Source organism: Pinus tabuliformis, chromosome 3_1, assembly GCF_031772625.1.
Source record: "Pinus tabuliformis cultivar Carrire ecotype Pingquan chromosome 3_1, CPIR1, whole genome shotgun sequence".
Taxonomy (NCBI): Eukaryota; Viridiplantae; Streptophyta; class Pinopsida; order Pinales; family Pinaceae; genus Pinus; species Pinus tabuliformis.
The window spans coordinates 242,028,715-242,053,586 of NC_142301.1; positions in this window are offsets into that span (position 1 = coordinate 242,028,715).

The following is a 24,872-nucleotide window of genomic DNA, read 5'->3' on the forward strand; positions in this document are numbered from 1 at the left end:
AAATATTATGGGATGAAATAATTTGATATTTTTGTGACAGATTGAAGATAGAAACACTCTCTTAAAATATCCAACATATATTCATACAACATTTCACTATATTTCATTTTCAGAAAATCTACTAATCTTGACAAAAGTCTCAATATTTTAATATAAATATAAAATCTTTTTTTAATCTCATAACCAAATAAATAATCATCATTATTATATACTTTTGTCTACTTAGATTATACTATTTTAACCCAATAAATATAAATATATATTATTATAATTTAGTATTAGAAAATTAAATCGACAAATGGTTTAAATATTTAATATTAAATATACTTCTATTAATTTCATATTTCTATTTATTAAGATATAATTTTTTAATAATTAATAATATTTAAACGTTTAATGTTTTTTTATTAATTAATTTTTTATTTTTATTTTTTTAATTTCTTTAAATTTAAAAAAAAAAATATTTTTTTAAAATATATTTTTTAAAAATTTAAATAATGATTGCGGGATTATATTAATGATTTCATTCAAAACTTATACATTTATTTTTTTTCAATAAAATCTGGCTAACAATTGGGTTTTAACATTTTATTATATTTTGGGAGACCTTGAAGTAACTGTTATAAAATTATATGAATGTTTGTGATTAGTATACAAATAAGAACATAAAAATATTTTTTCCCCAATGTTATTAACATGATTAGTTTTTAATCTAAGTTGAAACTCAAGATGGGGACACCTATACTTTGGTGTGGCGACAACATAGAACAGTCTGTTGGGCCTATGAAATCAATAGGTAATCTACCAACCATTCATGTGGTGCAGTCGATAACACTTTCCAGAAATTTTGAGAGAGCTTCCTTCGAGTATGTTCGAGTGAATATTTTATGAAGCATTGACTGTATGGATGAATAATTGAGAATGTATGAAATAACATGGGGCACCTGAAAGCATAAATTCCATCTCTGAATGTCATTGAAGAGGTATACTATTTATGGTGGGGCGAGACAAAAGGGATACTTTTATAGATAGATAAACCATATTTTTTACATTTTTATGAGAGAAGCCCCCTATTATTACTTAAGCATGAGCAATATCTGTGATGCCAATTTATGCTTGCCCTTAAATAATAATAATAGGCTCATCTCCATTTTCTGAAAACTCGCTCTATGAAACAAGATTTAAAAATATGTTCTAGTTGAATCTATTTCAAAATACCCCTGCATTCTAACATATGATAACCCATTGTAGCTTTCTCATTTGTTATAAGGTACTTATTTTTGAAGGGTTATTATGATGGGAGATAAACCAACTTTCTTCTTTAGCCATGATTAATATGATTATTATTCACCATTTCCACTACTGTCCATTACGTTATTGATATAGGGTACCATTCCTATCTAGTGACCGAGGGATTTGGTCTATTGTGTTGGTCACATACACCTCTTTGCAGATTCTTGTTTATCGCTAAGGCGGAGATTAGGAAGACAAGGTGGCTGTTTTAGGTAGTTGTAACAAGTAGTTGGCGTATGATTTCATTTTCAAATAACCCTATATTATTATTTAGGGGACTACTTTTTAGTTTATTTATGTATGAGCAAGGACTATGTAAAGGGAAGTGTTTGTTTGTTTGTTTTTTTTTTTTTGCTGCGGGTAAAAAAAAACGAAATATTTTCTTCCTAGACTCAGCCCAAAGTGAAGCAGGGACAAAAGGAGGTTATGATCAATCCATCCATGAATGAGCCCACCCAATGCAATCAAAGTGCATGTTGCGCTTTCATACTATTATAATCACAGTGAAATCCATTTTGATAATAATCACTATGTTTTACCGAGAATCATTGAGGCCCCCTTATTATTAAAGGTTCAACCCCTATTATCATTAAAAATGGTTGGTACTCTTATATTTCCTAATTTTAATATTGGTCCTATGACCCAACCCTAATGGGGTATCAACGATTATACCATGCATGTTTTTGGGTGCAGGAATTGCACTTGAGCAAACTCCTCAACACTTAATTGTCAACCCGAGGGTTTCATAAACTTAGAGACAAAGCATAGGAAATGCTAGAAATGGTATGAACTTTTCCTATCTCTAATCCTACTTCTTAAAGGAAATGTTTTGCAGAATCATACAAAAAACAATCGGAAAGGTAATTAACACCAAAGCAACTCTATTGTTTGAATGTAAAAGAAAATTTTCATGTAAATCAAGTAAAGAAATTCCACACAAGGGAAACAATCTTAAATGATGAAATGAAATGCTATGTTCATCTTCAGATGGATGGCTAATAGTTTGACAAGTGGGCCCTTGCAAAATTTTGTCTTCCTTTTGATCTTCCTTCCACACAAACAACCTGTCCTTACACTATTATAATATGCTTGCACTAGTGCAGGTACAGTATGTCTATGTAAAAGTATATGTGACCTCCCTTACTGAAGAATCATGTATTAGTGAAGGTGCTGTAAGCCTAAGGGCTTAGAGCACTCTGTTTTTGTGACAAGAGACCAACTCTTGCACCAAAGCAGAGCTTCCTTCACCTAGTTTCCAAATTACTTTCAAAAAGACTGAAAGATCTGCTGGAAAGGAATTGCAACTGTAAATGAAATTCTCAAGCAAATTATCTGTGAAAAGGAAATGCTTCAATTCATTAAATCTTTCAAAGGAAATAAACTTCATGAAATAAAATAATTTCAAAAGAATCAAATAGTAGTCTAAGTGTTTTTCATGTGTTATCTAACTTTATTAATCCATTCAAAGATGCTTATGTTCTTTTCAAGTATAATATGTTTATGATGATTTATATGAAACTGCTTCTAGATCCTCTTAAATATGTACTTTTAATACCGAAGACAATTACTAAATTAACGATTCATTCACTTGCATAGTAACGGGAAACAATATGCAGAGAAGTGATTCACTATTCGCTACAAAAGAATGATTAAGCTAAAGTGCAGGCAACAGCATGCACTGGTGCATGAAAGAGTCCTTTGCACGATCTGATAAAAAACAAGTTAAAACAGAGATTGAGGATGAAAGTAATGCAAGAAATATATCTCATAAACAAAATAAACACAACTAACTCTCAAACCACGGATCCGTTTCACATGTTAGCTACAAAAGATATTTTAAATAAGAACTTGAAAGACAAAGATTAAAACTATAACATCACACAGCTGTAAAGAAATATCCACACCTTCTTTCTGAATAATGAAAGCGAGAGGGGTAAACGAGATGGGTTGGCTAGGCCCTAGACAACCAGCTCCTTCCCCTTCTAAGGAATGAAAAAGCTTAGCACTTCGAAAGATACATCAAAGATAAACTAGACGTTGTATATGCAAATCATGACAATTCTCTTGTATTACTTGATTCGACAAACGTACATGACAGAGCAGTCCAGCCCCAGAGCTGAGGCGATAACCATATTACATAAACAAAATTACAATCAATGTTTCTCTACTAGCCTCTTCCTACCTATATCTATATTATATATATCATTTTGGCTCTAGCCGTTTTCACTAAATACAGACAGTTCTTGTTCAGGCCCTTTGGTAGAACAGACTTAGAAACTGAAACTACAAACTTGGCCAGTAGTTATAATACACATGAATCTTGCTTGGCCGTAACCTAACTTTGGAAAATATTCCTTGCTTGCACGCCACTTGTTATCCTGCTTTAGCTCATCAACAACTAAAATCGAAGTCAAGGATCAAGACCCGTCCTGGTGGAAGATTTGGCTTCTCGGAAATCTCATATAGTCCTCGTAGCGGTGCAGGAATCTATATGCGGTAGTCATACTCATTCATAATTAATACTGAGTTCCATGATTACTCTAGGAAATTAATTTGAGTTACAAGAGATATGTAAATAGGCATGAAATCCATATAAAATGATTCATAAAGTGATGAAATAAATCTTAGTATAAAATATGAGCATGTGCAGGAATGGATAACTATCTAGTACTAGTGCAAATGGAAATGGGATAGAAAATAGGGAAATGTAGGATACCAATATCCTCCCATCCCTAAGCTATTGTGTGTCCTCACACAATGTTTTACCTCTGTAAAAAACCTTCAAAAATGAATGCTCAGCTCCTCAGTCCTGAACTTCAATGTTTATTCCTACCGTTACTATCTTTGGTTTCTTGTCTCGGGCATTTTACAACTACTTAGTCACCTTCTTGAGGCGTCTATAGCATTTGGAAGCCCGATACCTCCATACCTTTAGTTGTTGCTTCTGCCTCTTTACATCTGTAAGTAACTCCACCTCACTCTGTTTCTACCAACTCTGCTCTTTCATGACCTTGTTCAAAGCCTCCAAGTCATGGACTTCTTGCTCCAAATCTACTATTCTACTATTGAGGAAAAGAGTGGAGGGTGTTGTGCTAAGATCTTCGGGTGTGAATGTCTTTTTTGCCACGGACTCGAAACAAGTCCTATCATCATCAAGGTCAAGGCTATCGAAATCCTGCTTTATAACATCGCCGAGGGTTTCTATACTCGGGGTTTTCTCATTATTGAGGGTTTTGATGCCCTCACCAATCTCTGTGCCTTGTGCACTAAATTCCTTGGGTTTTTTACACCTTGTTCTCTCGGCTTCTCAGGGGATTCAACACCATTTCTTTCCAAATCAGTAGGAATTTTGGTTCCTCGCTCTTCCACAACTGCAGGGACTTCAGTACCCTATCCTTTGAACACTGCAGGGTCTTCAATACCCTGACCTTTAAAAATCACAAGGTCTTCAGTACCTTGACCTCCTAAAACTGCATGGTTTTTAGTGCCCTGACGCTCAAAATCATTAACAGTTTCTACCTCTGGTTCCCTGAAATTATCAAGACCCTCTACATGTTATTCCTCTTAATTCTCTTATGCTTTCACTTCAACAGTATGCAGTGTCGACGTCATCTTTCTGCTCTTTAGCTGGCTAACAAATTTTAACAATAGGAGGTCATCTTTTGCATTCTCCTCATCTTCCACAGTGTGTGCCACTGTGTTTGCAAGCACTGAGAGATTATGGACTGTGGGGGAACTTTGGGTTGTCTCATCGATTACGATTGGAGAACTCGACTGGTTCATCCCTTGGGCTACAATTTTCCTCCTCATCGAGGCTCTAGTCTTCCTCTTCTTTGTCGTGGGTGGAGCGTTCTCAAGGATCCTCTTCTCTGCTTGCACTAGTGAACTTTTACCTTGCCGCTTGGCAAGAGACAATGTCCCCGCCTTTCTCTTCTTACCTGCACTACTGCTAGCAGAGTCTTCTACACCCCTTGCTTGGAATTCTTTCAGAAACAATCCCCACATTATCCCCTTTTCTTCTAACTTTTTCTCGACCAGAATTGTAATAAGCCCGTGATGGCAGAGCTTGTTTGAAAACTGTCTTGCACTGCTACTCTGCACCGTTTTCACCATATTCTCAAGGCTTCTGAGCAAGAAGTCGAGAAAATTAATCAATTTTGCTACCTTGAAATGAAACAGCAATCTGAGGTAGTATACGAATGCCAAGGTATAGCATCGTTCTCTGGTTACAAACTTCTGCAATATAAATAATAAATCTCACCACTTTCTGACCATGGTGGTCTATGGAAGTCCCTTTCTCTAATCGGCCTTAATTTTCTTATCGACCACAAACCAGTGCCAACAGTTCTTCACAAGCCACTCTTTTTTAAACCAATGCTCCCTTGTAAGTCGCAAGCCTATGGCTTGTGAGATGAACTCCTCTATAATTTTCAATTTTAACGACCCGACCCTGGCTCGGCCTTCTTTGAACATCCATGCAAACTCTGATGCCACCACCATTTTGAACCCGTCAAAATTTTGCAGAAATGGCAGGAACCGAGATTCTTACAATAGTTCAAGACTGTTCTTGTACTCGGCGGTTTGTTTAATTTCCTGCAAAGACAGCGGTTCATTCCTCACAGGCACCATTCCGAACCACACTCTACTTCGCTATGTTCACACCCTCGAAGGAATTTCTGAGTGACTCCAACGTTCGTCGAGAGTTTTATTCTGGAGGTTCATCACCCTTTGTCTTTTCAGACCCACTCACCTGGCTATGATGGAACACCCCCCATATCAAGTATTGATTCGTGTCAGCCCACTATGGGTGAATCGTGATGATTGGATGCAATGGCGGTATAGGCGGCAGTGGCGCAATGGCTACAATGATTGGATTGTGGGTAAGCTAATAATGGTCAGGCAGTGCGGAATCATTTCAAGGAGGGTGTGCAGGTTATCGGACAGTAGTACCATCCCGCAGCCAGCATCATAATTCAAAGAGACATACTTCAACATTTATTAAGAAGATTAGATTCCAAACCTTACACACCTTGCACTTTAAAGATTTGTTCCTAGATTAGGAAATAATGAAACAAAGCAACAATTAAAACATGGAATGAGATAACATATTAACACATGTTCAGGGAAGTACAGGCCCATAAATATTCCTGATAAACCACTCCAGGACTGTGTAAACTGTTTTCACACCAACTGTGTTTCTGCACTAAACCTCCTTGAACTGTTGTGCTTGCACTGTGCTATGCCTGCACCAGATACTTTTACCAAACAAAGATTCTGATAGGATGTACTTCCGTAGCTGGACTTAAAAAATTTGCCTCACTATACAAGAAAAAATTATTCACCATCCTTTAGTGTTTCTTGAACATGCCTTCTGGATCGGCTACATCAAATTCTGCAATCAATTTATGAGGAAATAAGGAAGTGGGAAAAAGGTAAAAAATTTAGAATGGGAAGGAATATTACAGCAGGTATTTCAAAAACAATATCACTAAGAGGGATAAACAAAACGGGATGTGGGAAACAATTTAAGGGAAAAGAGGGATTTTATGAAATCCGGTAAGGGTAATTTCTTAGAAGAAAGATGAAGGTAATTCATTGGGGAATTTAGAAAACAAATAGTAGGAAATTTCAAAATGGGAAATAGAAGAAAGACAATCTTTTTACCTTGAAATATGCCTGCACTGGTGCAGGAAAAATAACTGCAGTGGGAAGTAAGTGTTTACTTGGATAAAAATGTCCATGCTAGTTACCCCAAACTTGGGTAAGTTCTCGGTTTCGTGAACCTGCTTCTTCTTGGTGGAAGCCAACTATCTAAAAATCAAGTAACATTCCCTTTTTATTAGAATGTCAATCTTCCGGCCATCATGTCAATCAACTGGTTTTCATAATTACAGGAATTTATTTTCTTTTTATGCTTTTTATTTTTGTCATTTTTTTATTTTTATTTTATTTGATTATTTTTTTCTTAATAAGGACAAGAAGGAATCAATTCTTCAACGGGTTGGTGTTACCACCTACCAACTCCTTTTCAAATGGCTGTTGGACTTGCTGCATAAAATCTCCTTTAGTAAGGAGCTGAAAATATACCTTTAGTCTATTCCTGTTTACCAAGAACACATAATTCTGTCCATCAATAGTTTTGATTTCTACCACTCCATTTTCGAACACTTTGACCACCTCATAGGGTCCCATCCAGTGTGTATGGAATTTTCCTTTAAAACGTTTGAATCTTGAATCTTAAAGGAGTACCCAATCACTTGGTTGGAACTGCTTCTTCTAAATGGACTTGTCATGCCACTTCTTGCGTTGTTGTTGAACCAAGATGTTTTGCTGAACATGATCCCTTCAGATTTCATCTAACTCACTTAATTGTAGAAGGCGTCGCCACTGTGCTTTAGAGAGATCTAGTCCCAATTAGACTGCAGTCCTGAAAGTCTTGATCTGGAATTCTGTCAGCAAAAGGACTTGTTTCCTGTACACCAGCTCATATGGTGTGTGTCCTGAGCTGTTTCTACAAGTGGTTCAGTAGGTCCATAATGCTTCTGGTAATTTGTCAGCCTAATCCTTTCTGTGCATGTTCACCTTCTTTTTGAGGATGGACTCAATCACCTTATTCGTGGACTCCACCTAGCCATTTCCTTGTGGATGATACGGTGTAGAGTTCCTATGCCGTATTTTGTATTGCTCCATCACACCTTGTACTAGATTATAAATAAATTGTGAACCAATGTCAGAAAAAATTTATCTAGGCGCAACAAATTTAGTAAAGATTTAAGTAAAAAGAAAATCAACAACAACTCTTTTGGTACCAAAAGAAACAACTTTAACTTCTGCCCATTTTGTAACAAAATCTGTACAAACAAAAATATGCTTTTTATTTGATGATGTAGGATTTATTGGTCCTGCGAAATCAATGGCCCATTTTTCAAAAGGCTCAAGCATAACCTGAGGACATAAAGGAATTTCATTGGTTTTATTAGGTTGGCCAATTCGCTGACAACTATCACACCGCTTGACATACTATTTGGCATCTTTCAACAAGGAAGGCCAAAAATAGCCATCTCGTACTACTTTGTATTCAGTTCGCTTATCAACAAAGTGACGTCCACAAGGTTCGTCATGGGCATATTTTAAGATATCAAACACCTCTTCCTCTCTTACACATCTATGGATAATGAGATCTGCTCTGGTGTAAAAGAGGTCTTGTTGGATCCAGGAATATGCAACACTTTTCTGAATGATATTCTGCTTTTCATGAGCGGATAAATGAGGTGGTAATTTTCTAGTGACTAAATAGTTAGTTATGTCAGTAAACCATGGAGATTTTGTTGACACAGCAAAAAAATGTTCGTCAGGAAAATCATCATCAATAGGAATTGCTTCACCAGGATTATTTAATCTTGAAAGATAATCTGCAACTACATTTGACTTTCCTAGTTTATCAACAATGGTAATATTAAATTCCTGTAATAATAGCAACCACCTAGTCACTCTACCCATAATTAATGGTTTAATTATCAAATATCTTATAGCGGAATGGCCAATATGTACAAAAACTTCATATTCTATAATATAATTTATGAATTTATTAATGGAAAAAATTACAACTAAAAACTCTTTCTCAGTAATCGTATAATTGAGTTCAGCTGGTGACAAGTTTTTACTAATGAAATAAATAACATAAGATTGTTTGTCTTCTTCTTGTCCTAAAGTTGCGCCTATAGTAGTATCTGAGGCATCAGAGGAAATATGAAATGGAGGGGACCAGTTTGGTCCTCTCAACACTGGTGCCTAAACTAATTTTTCCTTTAATGTCTCAAACAACCGTTGGCAAGTTGTGGACCAAGAAAACTCACTATCTCTGGCCAAAAGTTAGAAAAGCGGGGTAGCTATCCTTGAGAAATTCTCAATGAATCTCCTATAGTAGCCTACATGTTCTAGAAAACCTCTCACTTCCCTTTGAGTTTTGGGTATAGGAAGACTCAAAATGACTTCTATTTTTGTAGGGTCAACCTGGATACCTTTGTCAGAAATAAGATGGCCAAGAACCACTCCTGCCTTACACATCAATTTGCATTCTTGTCACTCAAGGTGAGATGAGCTTCTTGGCAGCAAGGAAGCACTTTTTCTAGATTCTTGAGGGCTTCCTGAAATGAATGACCAAACACATAGAAATCATCCATATAGATTTCTATGCATTCAAGGTCAACAAAAATAGCCAAGACTTCCCTCTGAAAGGTAGTTGGGGCATTGCGTAGCCCAAAGGGAAGCACTCGATAAGCAAATGTACCCTATGGACATGTAAAAGTGGTTTTGTCTTGATCCTTGGGTGCTATATGTATATGGTTATATCCGCTAAAGTCGTCTAGAAAAGATAAGTACTTCTTACCAGTGAGGGTATCGAGTACCTGATTGATGAAAGGAAGGGGGAAGTAATATTTGAGAGTGGATTTATTCAATTCTTTGTAGTCAATACAAATGCACCATCTCCCATATTTATTTGGGACTAATAATAATGGAGAGACCCACTAGCTATCAAAAATGGGATAGATAAAATCGACATCTAAGAGTTTTTGTAATTCTTCTTTTACAATGTCTCTTAGAGCTAGGTTCATTCACCTTTGGGGTTGTCAGAAAGGCTAGGCTCCATCCTGAATATAGATATGGTGTGTACAAGTTTCAGGATGGATGAATTTCATATCTTCATAACCCCATGCAAATGCATCAAGATGGTTTTGCAACAAATTCACAAGCTGCTCTCACTGAGAAGGATCCAAGTCCGAACTGATATACAAGGATTTACATGGACTAATCTTAACAAGAGTAGTATCAGACTCAAGAGTACATAAGGGTGTATCTAGAGATGGTGATGGTGGGGGTAGAGAGTCATATCCTTCCTGAAAATCTAGACTAAAAATTTGACTCAATGACTCGAAATTAGGCATGGTGTCTAGATTGTTTAGGAAGTCTTGAATCTCTCCCTCCTGTGAGGACTCAACATTATGATGTATCAAGGAAATAGGTTGAGTCTCCTCATCACTATTGTAGTCTGACCATAAAGTGTCTTGGAGCTCCTAAATAGATCTAGTGAGTGGATATAGGGTGAGTTTCTTTTTGGAATCTCCATGGGAAATATACTTATCACCAGAACGACATATGATATAAGCATCGGCCGTAGCAAGCCATGGTTGTACCAAGATCAAGGGATTCCATCCCACAACGTTCTTTGGATAAAGCACAATGAAATCTGTGGGATATTCCCAAGAATATAACGAGACGACCACATCATCCAATACTCCTTCTAGCTTGATTTTAGATCTATCTGCCAGTTCAAGCACAGTGTGAGTAGGATGAATATGGACGAGTCCAAGTTGATCCATGGTTTGCTTGGTCATAACATTAATGGCTGCTCCTAGGTCTATAAGTACATTGGAGACAAGAACATCACCTATCTGAATAGAAACAACAGGGTTTCCGGGGTCGGTATATTTTTCCATGTGCATACACCCTGTCATTAACTCTGCTGCTCTACCAACAAATTGAATGGTTTGGGGTTCCAATCTTCTCCTTCTTGGCTTCTTGAGATAGAGTTCCCTAATGATTTTTGTAGAAATGGGGATCTCTTTGATATCTTGGAGCAAAGGTACCCTTATGAAAAGGTTCCTAAGCTCAGAAGCCAGGCTAGACTCAGGAATGGGGTCTTTCTTCTCCACCGCTAACCTCTCTAGATAGAGAGGTCAGTTGGAAGAAGATGACAAGGGGTCAAAATGTACAGGGATAGGCTGAATTGTGTCATCTTTTTCGGAATGGTCAGGAGTTTCCTCCTCTCCTTTCTCATCGATAATCATAATGGGATGCTTTTAATTCACTAAGGTTACTACCTTCCCTGATCTCAATTGGAGATCATTGACTCCAACTGGCATAGTCTAAAATATGGATGAAGAAAGCGGGGCCATAGAATGTATCATTTGTACCCTTTATTATTGGGGTTGGGTAAGGGTTGAGCAGGCAACCGAGAAGGTCGAAATGGTGGAGGTAACAATAATGGTGGAATAGGTTGACTCAGCGGAGGAAATGATGGTTGAGGCATTAGATAAGGTGCATATGTAGGAGGGTATGATTGCATAGGTGCATGATAGGAATTATGTGAATGATGTGAATGGTTTGGCCCTCTCCATCCTTGTTTCCAAGATTGGGGGGGTTGTCCATATTGATATTGATTCCCTTACTGCCGATGCTCAGAGTGAATAGTGTTAGGATAGGAATATGAATGTGCATTATAACCAAAAAATGTGGTGGAGATTCAGGAACCATACCTGCACTTACCTAAGGCCAATTCCTTCTTGCTCCCATAGCATGCAATGATTCGGCTTCAAGTTGTCCCCCTTCCAATACAACTTTCAACCTAGGTATAGAGGGACATTCCATAGCATGGTTATGTGTACAAATTGCACATTTATTAGTTTCTTTAATATCTAGAGGACATTCTCTCAGATGCTTTCTTCTACATTTAGGACAGAAAATAGACAATATCTCTTGCTCTTCTACAAGTTTATGTTGAAACTTAAAAGAGTCTATTTGTTTACTAACAATATTCATTATTTGAATTTTCATATTGTCCATTTTGTTTTCTAATCCAATAATCATAGCATCAGTAGATTTAATTTTTTTGTTTTTATTCCGAATTCCTTTACTGGATCTATATTGATTCCTCGAGAATTTCCTGCACAAGTCACAGATCTGATCAAAAGTCTTTTGAGCAATATCTCCTTGTCCTAATAGATTTAAATTATTTCTAGCATCATCAGTGAGCCCACGTAAGAACAAGGTTCTAATGGTACTTAGATCAAATTTGTTCTTTGACCTTTGAAGGATATACAAGAATCTCTCCAAGTAGTCCTCTAAAGTCTCATCATCATTTTGCAAAATAGTAAAAATTTCATCTTGAATATCTCTATTTTTACAATATTCCTGATATTTTGACAAGAACACTCTCTTCATTTGCTCCCAAGAAGATATAATGTTTCCTCCTAGTCCCATGAACTAGTGGAGTGTTGCGTCCTTGAGGGTTGTAGGAAACAACTTTAACTTCTCGGCATTAGATGAATAATCATAACTCCTATACAAAATATCAAACTCAAATAAGAAACAGTTTGTGCCTTCATGTACCTTACCATAAAAACGAGGAAGAGAAGATGGTGAAATGTTTTTCATTTGTACTTGTGTATCAAGATCCACAATCGGGAATCTGAAAGTGGATTGTTCCTATTTACTTGATTTTCACCACTTCCTTCTGCATGGTCTTCAATATATGCCATTGTTGTTCTTCCACCCGAACTGCTATTAAGAGGTTGAGAAGGTTGACTATGGATTTCAATAGTCCCCTTCTTCCCATTTATGGGTTGTGTCACACCTGAACCACTGCTACCAGGGCCTATGTGGACTGTTCCTGTGTGATGGGCCTAAGTTTGTTTGGACTTTCTGCCTACAAAATAAGGCCCAATGTGAGTTTTGATTTCATATTTTTCAGTGTTTCTTTGGCCCCTAGTGGGCTTCGGACCCCTACCTCTTTTAGGCATTCATTTCAAAAAATGACAAAACAAAATTCAAATAAAAACTGCAAGTTTCAAAAAAATAAATCGGCACCTATAAATTCCTTCAAACAGTAGAAACACACTGCAAAAAAATAATAGCAGACTTACCCCTATTGCAAAAAAATGGAAAATTCTTACCAATTCAAATTGCCTCCCCGACAACGGTGCCAAAATGTTGGGTGCAGGAATTGTGCTTGAGCAAACTCCTCAACACTTAATTGTCAACCTGAGGGTTTTGTAAACTTAGAGATGAAGCACAAGAAATTCCAGAAATGGTATGAACTTTTCCTATCTCTAATCCTACTTCTTAAAGGAAATGCTTTGCAGAATTAGGAAAAAAACAATCAAAAAGGTAATTAACACCAAAGCAACTCTAGTGATGGAATGTAAAAGACAATTTGCATGTAAATCAAGTAAAGAAATTCCACATAATGGAAACAATCTTAAATGTTGAAACAAAATGCTATGTTCATCTTCCAATGGATGGCTAACAGTTTGACAAGTGGTCCCTTGCAGAATTCTGTCTTCCTTCTAATCTTCCTTCCACACAAACAACCTGTCCTTGCACTGTTACAATATGCTTGCACTAGTGCAGGTACAATATCTCTGTGAAAAACTATATGTGACCTCCCTTACTGAAGACGTATATCTTAGTGAAGGTTCTCTAAGCCTGAGGGCTTAGAGCAGTCTGTTTCTGTGACAAGAGACCAGCTCTTGCACCAAAGCAGAGCTTCCTTCACCTAGTTTCCAGATTACTTTCGAAAAGACTGAAAGATGTGCTGGAAAGGAATTACAACTGTAAATGAATTTCTATAGTAAATTATCTGTGAAAAAGGAAATGCTTCAATTCATTAAATCTTGCAAAGGAAATAAAATTCATGCAATAAAATCATTTCAAAAGAATAAAACAGTAGTCTAAGTGTTTTGTAGGTGTTATCTAACTTTATTAATCCATTCAAATATGCTTATGTTATTTTCAAGTATAATATGTTTATGATGATTTCTATGAAACTGCTTCCAGATCCTTTTAAAGATATACTTTTAATACGGAAGAAAGTTACTAAATTAAGGATTCATTCACTTGCATAATAACTGGAAACAATATGTAGATAAGTGATTCACTATTCACTGCAAAAGAATGATTCTGGTGTAGGAAAGATTGCTCTGCACAATCAGATCAAAAACTAGTTAAAACATAGATTGAGGATAAAATTAATGCAAGAAAGATATCTCATAAGAAAAATAAAAACAACTAACTCTCAAACCATGGACCTATTTCACACGTTAGCTACAAAAGATATTTTAAATCAGAACTTGAAAGATTAAGATTAAAACTATAACATCACACAGCTATAAATGAAATATCGACACCTTCTTTCTGAATAATGAAACAGAGAGGGGTAAACGAGCTGGGTTGGCTGGGCCCTAGCCAACCAACTCATTCCCCTTCTAAGGAACGAAAAAGATCAACACTTCGAAAGATACATCAAAGATAAACTAGACATTGTGTATGAAAATCATGGCAATTCTCTTGTATTACTTGATTAGGAAAATATACATGACAAAGGAGTCCAGCTCCAGAGCTAAGGAGATAACTGGATTACATAAACAAAATTACAATCAATGGTTCTCTACCAGCCTCCTCCTACCTATATCTATATTATATATATCCTTTAGGCTCTAGCCGTTTTCACTAATTATAGACATTTCTTGTTCATACCTTTCGGTTGAACAAACTTAGAAACCGAAAATACAAAACTTGGCCAGCAGTTATAATACACATGAATCTCACTTAGTCATAGCCTAACTTTGGAAAACATTCCCTGATTGCACACCACCTGTTATCCTGCTTCAATTCATCAACAATTAAACTAAGAGTCAAGGATCGAGACCCATCCTCATGGAAGATTTGGCTTCTCAGAAATCTCGGGCAGTCCTCGTGGTAGTGTAGGAATCTACCTACATTAGTCATACTCCTTCATAATTAATATTGAGTTCCATGATTACTCTAGGAAATTAATATGTGTTACAAGAGATATGTAAACATGCATGAAATCAATATAAAATTATTAATAAAGTGTTGAAATAAATCTTAATATAAAATATGAGCATGTGTAAGAATGGGTAACTATCTTGTACTAGTGCAGGAAGGAAGGGTATTTTATTGAGATAAAACATAGGTTGATTTTGAAGGAAATGGGGTAGAAAATAAAACAATTTAGGATACCAACACATGTAAAGATGAATTGGTTTTGGGGCAAAAAAACTCAAATTCAATTGATCTAAATGAACTCCCTTTGCTGACGCGCATAGCCCACTCTACTTTCTCTGTAACCATATATATGCTTCTAGTTCCTTATATTTCCCATATGGTATTAATGATGTGTTCATGAGAAAATAATCCTCGAAAATACATTTTACACACTTTCAAGCACATTGTTAGTGATGGGCATTAAAAAAAATTAAACTTCAAATATGGCCAAAAATCCCCATGAAGGGAAAAATGGCTATCAAATTCCATCCCTGCTCCCAAACATGAAAGATATATGGAATGGCTAACCTTTTTTTTGTTATTTATAGAAAATATTTGCATTAATTTCTCTTTGAAAATTTCAATGTTTAAGTAGAAGTCGCATATGGAATTTGATTTCCTATCCAATATGGCTAACACTGCAATGAGGCAAGTCTAGTTTTATTCATTAAAAGTTGTTTGAAACGGGTTTTTCAATTGAAATGCTTAGATGTGATGGTATCTTAAATGGTACATTGTTACTCATTTCAATGTTTTGAACTATGCAGTTTATTTGTCATTGTTTTGATGTTTTTTTTTAAATTAAAATTGGGTAATATAATTTTTTATTTGGTTTGTATTATTATACAAACCTGGATTTATTTTAACTTCAGATCTACCAAGCGTCTAGAGGGATGAAATCTATTTTCACTCTAAAAAAATGTTTGCACCTCAAGACTCTTTGCACTTGGTAGATTCAGAGTTATGATAAATCTAGGTTGGTTTCCCCCCCTTTAAAGAGTTTTTCCCCTTTTAAATAGGTTATATTCCACATGAATACCATGCATCAATACCATTGGTTAATATCATGGGTCAATAAGTTATTTTTATTTTAACGTATGATTATTTTTATTTTTATTATTTTATTATTTTATTTACATAACAAGACTTGATACATTACACCATATCTCCCATATTGGGATGGATAGTGCCTCTTGGTGCAACAATTTTGTATTTAGGTTGATACTTTCAAAGTGGAAAATTTCAAGGAATTAATTTATAAGAGAAACGAGCCAATTTGGAGAATCAGGGTGTGAGACCTTCTGGGGCCAGTCTAAGATCTTAAATGACCCTTTCTCGGGGATAAAAATGTTCCACTTAAATGTGTGAGTATGTGAAATTGTTATACACTTGAAGAACTTTCCAACGGTTCAACAATCACATCAATCAAAGTTTAGATGTAAAAGTTATGCCTCCTAGAAATTGGCGTATCATGGTTGACCGCTATAATTTTCTAGGGTGCCACATTAGCATCTATTACTCATGTGAAATGGGCTAGCCACGTGGGGAATATGAAGAAGACTCTAAAAGGGTTGAGTCGTAACTTGTGTAGAGGTTTGAATGGGTCAAATTTAAACCTTAGTTGGTTATCAAGCTGTGTGATAACCAAACCGCTATCCGCTATGAGGATGTCATGATCTCAGGGATTCTTATGGTTATGAGGTGCCTTTTGGGCACACCGTGATCCCCCAAGTATGCGACACTGGTGTGTTTCACCTCTATATTATGGAGTATAGAGTTATTCCACCTAAATTACATCTCATTGTAATTTCACTTATATAATCTCTATACCATTAGTTACTTAGTGGAATATTATATCTTTGATATAATGCGATTAACATTATTGTTTCTTCTACTTCAATTAAACTTCCATTTATGAAGGCATGAACATTATATGAAAGATAAATTCACCATCAAGGTCACCATACACACGCACAATTTCATAATAGAATGGCCCTTCAGCTTTCTTCTTTTATTAAAATAACAAAATTACAATATAGCCTTGAGACAATGGCTCGATCAATAAGAATACATAGACATAACTACAAAGTAAATACCAAATAACCTTCCTTCACCCATTTTCACCCTACTAGGTTAAATACATACCCTATTGGTTCAACACCCTGGTAGTTCTCGTCGACACCCTGTCGAGGCACTGCCACCATTCGCACATTGCCACAATTTATCTCCTCAGTTCACTCGAGTCTATACAACCATAGTTGTCAAGTCCCTCCCTTGAATCCTTCATTACCTTGCTTCACTCTTCACACCATTCATGCCTTCGCAAACAACTTTGGTTGTGCTTGTGTCTATTATTGGATTTCTCGTTCCATCGTGTAACTCCTATCTATATATATGAGCCATCCCTGCTCTCATGTGGTTTCATTTCTCCATATAACATTTCATTCACTTCCTAGGTTTGGTGCTTTGAGTCATGTTGACCTCGCCCGAAAGCCCTCACTTCTTCGTGATCGAGACTCTTATGTCGTGCCACCCTACTCGATCAATTAATATTCTGGTTGCTTGGTCCAACATCTGTCCACCCATCTAGGATACTAAATTAAACACCCATTCCATCATTGATTCCACCATGATGCCATCATCTTTGTTCAACATTCCCTGAGCTGACTTCCTCCTTCATTTGAACACTTGTCTAGGCATTTTTGGGGGCATGTCTAAAGGGACTATGTCACCTTCCATGGACTCATCTTGGGTTTTCTTTCCCATCACTTGGGAAAGTTGGGTGCTCGGTCACTCATGCCATCAATCCTCCCACATTTGCCCAATGGAAATCCCAAGTGTCAGTTTTTTGACACTTCTTGTTAGCGCATTGTTGCCCAACATCCACTTTTGTCACATTTCCTGTGATATTTTTGTCGTGAATTGTGTGATGTAGATGTCTCCCATGGTGTGTGCCTCGATTAAATTCATGCCCAACTCTAGGGACTAACATCCTCCCCCACTCAAAGTTATTTTCATCCCGACAATAGTCCAACTTCAACCCTCTGATCATTTCCCATTGGATATCATCATCATGATGCAACATCTTTAGGATATATCTCTGATTGAATCTTTGGGAATTTCTCTCGCATGTTAGTATTTGTTGAATCCCCTCATGAGGCTTGGCTAATTAGATAGCTAATCTTATTCTTGCATCAATTTCCGAAAGAACTCATGTCTCACATTGAAATAACCTCAACCTTACATCATCACTCCATCAATATGTAGTTATAGAGGCAACACCCTAGGTTACCTCTTGATCTCCACTCGCCATCTAATTGCAACAACAAGCCATCTCCTCATGACTCAATGAGATGAAAAGGAGTGTTGGTCATGATGACCTCCACCCTCATCTCCAATATAATCTCTTGGAATCATCCCTTTATACTTCCTCTTCATGTAGGTCAGTAAAGGAGGATATAGTCCTATCCTATACTCTTCTTCCTCCACAATCCTCTCAATATTAGGCTCCCATCTCCAACCTCTCACACTCAAAGTCAATGTACCATCTCTCTCCATAGCCTCAACATTCCAAGGTGTGCCTCCTTGGTCAAACCTCTGAATCATTATTGCCATCGTGGTCTCTCTCACCTACTCTAATCTTCTTGTCCTCTTATCCTTCTTCTATATCTTGTTTGTCAAAGTAGACATGATGTCCACTTGTCAAGGGGGAACATAATCTAAATTAGCGTTGCTCAACTCTCCATATATATCTCTAGAAAAATATTGTTTACTTTGAATGATGGTGACAATCCTTACTGTTATATTGAAGTCCCCTCTCTAATCTAGCAAGGACCCTACTACCTGCACTGTTCCAACTTTAGTCTCCTCTTATAGCTCCAAAGTAGCCACATTCTTCTTGATCTGGAAATTCCTTGCTAAATGATATTATCCACAAATCCAACAGGATATGGGGTTTTTTTCTTTGGCTACACTTGTTAGCTTTCCTTCTTTGGAAGTATTCCCCTTCTTTGCATCCTTATTATTCTTCTTACCTTTATCAATCTGCACTTCCTCCTTATCCTTCAAAATATTCCTAGTAATTAAGGAATGTCTTTGTTGTGGCGATGGTTTCTACAAGACTGGACCTCTTGCTTCACAACTCCCCTTTTTTTCCCATGGATAGATATTTCTAACAAAGGCATACATCCTATCCTTATCATGCATATCCCTAAGCTCCAACATAAGGCCTAAGAAATCCTTAATATAGTTTTGGATCTTGTTGGTATGTTTCATATACCTCAAATTATCCATTTCCACCAATTCGTCATTCCCCAGTCCAAACTATGCATACAAAGCCTCTTTTAGCTTTGTCCATGTCTCAATATTCTCTGCAATGCGACCAACTGCTAAGTCCTCAACTGGGGTTCTCCACCAAAGTTTCAATATTCTTGTGAGATACATGGTCACTGCATTGACTTTCATTTCTTTAGAAAAACCTTTCATTTATTCTAGCATTTTCTCTGCATCCCAACAAAAGTGCATAATTTTATTGTAGATTGAAACTAGATATTGTAATCGGCTAAAACAATTGACTTGAATCGACTCTACTCATCAGCAGAAACAAAAATGGATTGATGAAATCACGAAGAAAAAAAGGAATAATTTCAATCACAAATAACACAATATTTTTTTAGGGAAATCCACAACTAAAAACCCTTTCTATTTTTATATTACATTAACCAAAAGATCTGAGAAGAAAATATAATGCTTGTTCAACCCAAACAATCTTTGCACAAGTACAATCTATCTCACTGCTTCACAAACCATCTCAAGCCAATAATTAGCCAAATATGTTGCCTCCCAATCTCCTAATTCCTTGCGTTTTTCCCTTGGGAATTAGCCCATATTTAATTGGGAAATTCCTCACTAATAACTGCGCAATCGATCCATGGTCCTTCCTCTGATTGCATGCACCATCGGTTTAATTTACATGATTCTACAATTGATAGTAAATCGTCCCTGAACTCTAATCTCAACTAGGTCTTCCTCTGAACTGACATGCATGAGTTTCTTTTGAGTGAATTATCAGTTATCTGATTGATCACTACATGCAAATTAAATTCAATTTAATTCACTTGACCGCTCACTAGTTCCTCTAATAGTTAGAAGTAGTTTAACTGAATTTAACTCAGTTAAACTGAATTAAATAATTACAACTCAACCTGAGCCCCTAAAATTGAGCTTTCACTCTATATGACTCTAGATACAATTCCAACTCGAATTTACTGAGCTAACTAAGTCAACTTAACTTAGTTAACTACTACAAGTTGCTATGAGAATAGAATTTCAATTTAATTCCTAACTTAATTCAAGGACAAATTAAATTAGGATTTTTCTTGATGTTATTTTTAACTTTCTTGTTGCTATTTTCAACACTACCTCTCAATAAGAAAGGAATTCAACTCTATCTTGATCTAGTACATTTGGAATGTTCTGCATGCAACACTTGTCACTGTCATTATTGCTACTACAACATCTACAATAAAAAAGCATCCAAATAAAATAAATTGAATCATCTGTGTCTATAACTATCGATTGGGAAAATTGTGATATTATTGACTCTACTCTTGAGCCTCCTACTCTGTTGTCAACACTACTTTACACTACTCAATATATGACTAACAACGATCCTCCTGCTACTAAATATTACATTCCCCCATAGCAAGGTAATGATCCACGAGAAAAAAAACACCTCAATGGATCCTGCCTAATTTCTGAACTCTTGGGGCTATTGCTTCACATCGCCCCACCTCTCACTTGGAGGTATGGCTACATGTGCTCCCTCTTCCCACTTAGCTCAAAATTTCCCCCTACCGGAGATCTCTTCTTGAGTGGATGTCTCCACTTGGTATCGTCTCTACTTCTCCACAACTTGCTAAGGCTACTTTTGAGGTTTCTTTTGACATTTCACATTGAGAGGTAATTCATGCTCCCTCTCAACCACCAAGTCTCTAACCTTTGCCTTGCTCCTCAAGGCTTTGCATGCATCTTGTACTTCAAGAGCATACATGTTCTTGATTGTTTCACCTGTCCTATGGCGATGTGTCTAAGGAAAACCTTTCCTTTTCTAAAAAACACATCATAACCATAGTCTTCCAAAACTGGGATAGAAACAAGATTATTATTTAGTCCTCGAACATACATCACATATGTGAGTCTTAGAGGGGATCCAAACTCCCTCTGAAAATTAAGAGTAACGATGTCAATCGCACTGTACCTCCCATCATCTCCAAACTCTATGTTTTGCTTGAGGTCTTTCTCCTCCAAGTCACTTAAAAGATCTCTATTCCCCATCATATGGAATGAGGAACCATTGTTGAGATACCACATGCTTCCCATTACAGTGCTTTCCATGCATGCAATGAGAGTGAAATTGTTAGGTCCCTATACTACTATTTTAACCCGTTATTGTTATTAGTGAAACCCCCTTATTATATCATTGTGCCCATGTAGTCCCCATATTGTTATCATTGTGCCCCATAGAAGCCCACTAATGTTATTGTTTTTCCCTTACATTATTATTCTTATGTTGGCTCTGATTATATTGTGACCCCTTAGACTCCTGTATATAGAAAGGAGGTCTTGTCATTTGTATCATCCAAGAATTATTCATTTGTGTAATGCAAAGAATGTTTCCCCCTCGAAGAGGCTTATTTTGAAGGCGTTGATCTCTCTTTTCTATCTTTTTGTGAGCTGGTTTCATAACATTGGGTATCAAAGCTTTTGATTCTAGGGTTTCATTGCTCCAAACAGGTCGTCGTGGAATTTTTGCTATAAACTTTTCTCTACAAAGTTTCAGAATCTAAAACAAAAATCCAGTTTGAGCCAAAATCGGGTTGAACCTCTCGTCCAAATTTCAGATCTTGTCTCGATATATTTTCGTAGATATGATCCAAGGAAGTTAGGGTTTTTGCAATCTCCATATTTCCATCTCAAACAAGTCATTGTGGCATGTTTGCTATAACTTTTTTTCTATGAAGTTTTAGACTCTGAAATTAAACCCATTTGAACCAAAATATTTCTGAAGCTTGGGTCTAAATTTTAGACCTTATCGTGCTATATTTTCGGCGATATGGTCCAAGGAAGTTAGGGTGTTAGCAGGCTCCTGAACTACATCCCAAACAGGTGACCTTGGAGAAATTGTTATAACTTTCTCTCTTAGTATCAGATGGAAATTTCGTAGGTAGCTACAGAAAGAGGATGGCCTGTAGTTTTCTGTATATTAGCTTCTAGTCTGAAGGTCGAAACAATGACATGTGCTGCTTCATACAAGTTCTCTCTACTGAAAAAGTATATAATCAGGTCATCTTGGGAGATTGGGCATAACTCTTTCTTGGAGAATCTAATTTCCATTAGACTGGCGGAACTAGAAAGAGGACTCAGAGAGCTACCACAGGATGCAATTTCAGAAATGGGAGATCTGAAATTACAGAGTGACAGTCGTTTTAAGATCGGGATGCTAAAATCAAGAAAAAGCGATATGAGGAAGTTTGATGGCAAGGATCTAGTAAATTGGATACTACAGATGGAGCAGTATTTTGATCTACATGAAGTGAAACTGTTACAAAAGGTAGGTATTGCATCTTTATATTTAGAAGCGAATCAAATTGTATGGTATAGAGGGCTTTATTCTCCTAAAGCACTTGTCACTTGGTTAATTTTCACGGAGGAAATGATAGCACATTATGAGGAGACAAAGGGCAACACCTTCTTTAGCCAATTGATAAATCTCAAACAGAAGGGTTCAATGGTAGAGCACATTGAGGAATTCCAAAAATTGAATATAAGTGTAAATGATATTCAAGAGAAGTAGAGGATTGATGTCTTCATAGGGACTTTAAAATATAACATCCAACATGAGGTTCGCCTCTGGGAACCTGATTCATTGGAGATGGCATACAGGTTGGCAAGAAAAGTGGAAAGAAAAATTATGGCAACAAGGAAGTGTACCACTCACAACTATAAATATGGAAGTGTTGTTTCTCCTAGCCTTGCACAACTTACAAGGTTGACACCACAAAAATTGGAAGAAAAAAAAGCAAAAGGGCTTTGTTACAATTGTGATAGAAAATACATTAAAGTTCATAAGTGTGCTGAGAAGAAATTATTTTACATAGATTGTGAAGAGGAGGAAGAAAATGATCAAGAAACGTCAAAAGAATAGTATATACACTGGGAACCAACCCTAGAGAAAAAAGAAATGAATCTGACCATATCTTGTACTACATTGGAAGGAATTACCACTCGTCAAACTCTCAAGATAGAATGACATGTCAAGAAGAAGAAGGTTCAAGCAATGAAATATCAGGGATAAAAGGATCAAGAAATTTCAAAGGAAGAGGATATACAGCAAGAACCAACCCCAGAGAAAGAAGAAAAGAATCCGACCATATCTTGTAATGCATTGGCATGGATTACCACTCCTCAAACTCTCAAGATAGAAGGGCATATCAAGAAGAAAAAGGTAATAGTGTTGATTGATTTGGGTAGTACCCATAATTTTATTCATTGTAAGATAACCAAAGAATTGAATTTCTTCCTATATCCAACACCATAGTGTCAAGTAATGATTGCAGATGGAGGAACCATAAATTTCTCTAGAAAGTGCCATAATATCAAGCTATCCATGGGAGAATATGCGTTTAATAGTCCAATTCTTTCCATTCCAATGGGCGGTGCAGAAGTTGTACTAGGAGTCCATTGGATACAATCTTTGGGTATGATAGCTTTTAATTTTCAAGAAATTTTCTTGAAATTTTTTGGGGAAGGAAAAGAATTTGAATTAAGGGGTTTTGAAGGGAAACTGGGAAAGATAATCAGCTCTAACAAAATGACAAAGGTTCTAAAGAAAGAACAAAGGGGTGTAATTACACAATTATGTTCACTAAAGGTTCCCACATCGAAATCATCTATTTCTCCAGATCCACAAAACTTTTTGGATAATCATTCCAAAGTATTTGAGACTCCTAAAGGCCTCCCACCTATTCATGATCATGACATTGCTATTAATTTGATTACAGGAAGTGTTCCTCCAAACATAAGGCCTTACATATATCCCTATGCCCAAAAGAGTGAAATTGAACGTATGCTTATAGAAATGCTAGAGGCTAGTATAATTTAACCTAGTCAAAGTTCTTTCTCTGCTCCAGTAGTATTGGTGCACAAGAAGGATGGGTCATGGCGCATGTTTCCATATTGTAGGGACCTAAACAAGCTCACTATTAAAGATAAGTTTCCCATTCCTGTCATTGATGAATTATTAGATGAATTGCATGCATTAATTTACTTCACCAAGTTGGGTCTTCATTCAGGATATCATCAAATCATAATGAAGACTGAAGAAATTCCGAAAACAACATTATTGAAGAAAGATGAATTTTCATGGACTCCAAAATCAATGAAGGCCTTTGAACATCTTAAAGAGGAAATGTGCCAAGCACTGGTCTTAGCTATGCCAGACTTCACAAAAACCTTTGTTCTGGAATGTGATGCCTCGGGAAATGGAATTGGTGATGTTTTAACGCAATAAGAAAGACCCATTGCTTTCAAAAGTCATCCAATCAAAGGAAAGTATTTACACAAAGCTATTTATGAGAAGGAAATGTTGGCAAGACTACATGCACTTGAGAAATGGAGACCTTACCTAATGAGAAGATCCCAGTTCAAACAATATTGCTAGAACTTGACGAGGAAGCAAAAATCATATTGGAACCTGAAGAAGTCACAGTGTAGAAATTTTGAATAATATGACACTTATTTACAGAGATTATCCCGATTATACACTATTACGGAATGCATGCATATGCATAACCTTCTCTGTGTTGATCATCAATTTTGCGGAATTAAAAACAATGAAACATTAATCGCATGCGCACATTAACACAGTATGTAACCCGGGGAAAGCATACAAC